The sequence below is a fragment of the Apium graveolens genome, chromosome 9 (genome assembly GCF_009905375.1).
Source record: "Apium graveolens cultivar Ventura chromosome 9, ASM990537v1, whole genome shotgun sequence".
NCBI lineage: Eukaryota > Viridiplantae > Streptophyta > Magnoliopsida > Apiales > Apiaceae > Apium > Apium graveolens.
Genome location: NC_133655.1, coordinates 52,544,738 through 52,547,846, shown reverse-complemented (window position 1 = coordinate 52,547,846; position 3,109 = coordinate 52,544,738).

The following is a 3,109-nucleotide window of genomic DNA, read 5'->3' as shown; positions in this document are numbered from 1 at the left end:
GTTTTGGGATCCGCTCTAACTTTTAAAAATCATTTTAAAGACTCGAAAACACTTTAAAGAGTGTTTGGAGTAATGCTGATTTAATAAAGTAAATCAGTCCCAATATATTAGAAAATATCTGAATATTATTATTTAAATAACATTCCCATAAAGAATAATCTTTATAAAAATAATTGAAGTAGAAGTTGTAAAACTTATACTTGAAATGAATAGTAAATAACCAAAGATATACTTATACGAAAGTAATATCTTTATTTGAATAATCAAAAGTAAGTTTGATTATCGACACATTATTCTTTAATAAAATAAAGAATATTATTCAGTAAATAATCGGAGTCATAGGTCCTCAAATGAATATTCAAATAATATTCATTAAATAATATAAACTGAGTCATAAGTCCTCGAATGAATATTCAAGTAATATTTATTAAATAATATAAACTGAGTCATAAGTCCTCGAATGAATATTCAAGTAATATTCATTAAATAATATAAACTGAGTCATAAGTCCTCGAATGAATATTCAAGTAATATTCATTAAATAATATAAACTGAGTCATAAGTCCTCGAATGAATATTCAAGTAATATTCATTAAATAATATAAACTGAGTCATAAGTCCTCGAATGAATATTCAAGTAATATTCATTAAATAATATAAACTTATCGAATAAACCTTATTCGATTAATAGTTTTGAAAACTATATCAATATATATATATATATAAATATATATATATATATATCATATATTCAGGAACATCTACTCCCGGTTTTAGAAAAGGGTTCACCTTTGGGTCCCCTATCCTCAGGGTATACGCAACTACTGCTTATCTCTAGCATAGGTATTATGCAACTATAAGCATTTGAACCAACAGATATATATCAAGATTACGAAACAGACATGCATATATACCATATCATATGCTCCAATATATCGCAAGAATTTGCTAATAACAATCATGCATCTATCACAAGATAATGCATATACACATATACATCACAACAACAGTTATACGGGTAGAAAACTTGCCTGAGCGACTGGGGGTTACAAATGACTTGGGACGAGTCTGGTAACCCATAAACAACATATAAGTTGGAATTAAACCAAAGTCACTTATAAATCTATACTTTAACCAATTTAGACTCTAACGCTCGCTTTGCGCTTACTGATTCTCTTAAGTCGCTCGAGTACCCTCGGATCCGCCATTTTTAATAAATTAACCATTACGAGTTTTAAGGCGATTCTTTCGCGAGTGTCTTACCAACTGCCTATTACACTTTACATAAATGTTTCATACACCAATTAGTCCTTTAAGGTCTTTAACCTATGTTTCAAAGTAAGGCGAGGGGTAATGGTTCGTTCGCGAAACGCCGTTACTTAAAACGGTCATTTCTCCTAAACCGTACATCGGAATCAAACGAACCACATATCAAAACGAACCTCGTAACATGAACTATCTAATCATGGCAATGGTAAAAACCTAGAAGTGAGTTCACGGGTCCTAATGTTAAGAGCAAAAACAGTCTAAAGTAAATTGGACATTACGACGGCTATGTTTACGCGATTACCAATTTTATTCTACTCCAAACCAACCCACAATCAACCTACAATCACAACCCAATCAAAAATCCATCCATACTTCACCATAACAGCCCCAACCACTCAACATTATCAATTATACTATTCTCAAACATGAATTTAAACTGTACTTAAGTTCATTAATCAATACTCCAAGAATTACAACTCCAAAACATTACAACACCAACTATCCTCTACATTCACAACAAACAAGCCTCTCATGAACTATAACAACATAACTAAACCTAATACTCAAGTAAAGTTAGGGTTTGGAGGGGTTATAGCTTCCTTGGAGAGTGGAGAATCAAGTAACTAGCTTGGAATCACCCTTAAAAGTCCTTATCCAAGCTTAATCTAAACAAAAACTCAAGAACAAAAATTTTAGTTCTTTAAAAACACTATTCACCATCTTCTTCCATGATTTTTAGGAAGAGATTGTGAATGATTTAGGAGCTCAAACTTATAGGATAGTTATATCTATGCATAAGGAGTCTTGGATAATTACCTTGCTAATTAACAAAGCTTGGAACTAAGATTTTGAATTTCTTGCTTTGAAGAAGAAGAAAAAGCCGAGAGCTTTTTGGATGAAGAAATTAAATAATTTTGTGTTTTGGTGAAATGATTTGTTGGTTGGTTGATTTTGATTTGTTTTGTTTTGTTTTCTTACCTTTTACCATGGTAACTTTTGTGTGGTTCTAATTGAACCAACAACACACTTGCTTTGGTCATGCTTATATCACCATGTGATGTCACCCTCCCACCTTTGTCCTCTTCTCATTGGTTTGATGACATCATCCCCACTAATCTCTTTGATTAGCTTCTAATTACTTGGCTAATGACCGCTGATCTGTTATACGGTTCGCTTAACTTTCGTTTTCGTTTATCGTTTGAGGGATCATACCCGGGATCTTATTACTTAGGTTCCCTTAACCTTTCTCAATACATTATATTCCTTTTATGATCCTCTCTTACAATCCTTGAATTTAAATCCATTTTATCATGTTACCTTATACTCAATTCTTTCGATATCTGGTAGATTTTCGGGAAAAATCAAAGTGTTCGGATTTGGATTCTGACGATCTTTACATACACTTATTTATCATAAAGAGTACTATTACGATCTCAGAATAACAATAAAAGAACCCCTACATAGTGTGGCAAGAAAATTTTTCTTATTTAGCAATATCAGCAAAAACACTATTATAATTATACATAATTGATTCCCAAAAGTAGAAGGTCTGATCTACAGATAGATTTACCTCTGCAGCTATAGCAGCTATGATCTCAACGGGAAGGCGCGGGGCGCTTCCCACGCTCTTGCGCTGGATCTGCTTGAGTCTGGCCATCTTTCCTAACTGTTGTTGTGTGATGAAGAAATAAAGTAAGAGTGGGCATTACAGCTCACAAGATAATATATAGTGTAAATAATAATGCAATTATCTAAATGGATAACTTACTAAAATCCTTTATCAAGTGTAAGATAATTATTTACTGGATATAAGCAAAAACAAGGGATGAAGTTACCAAAT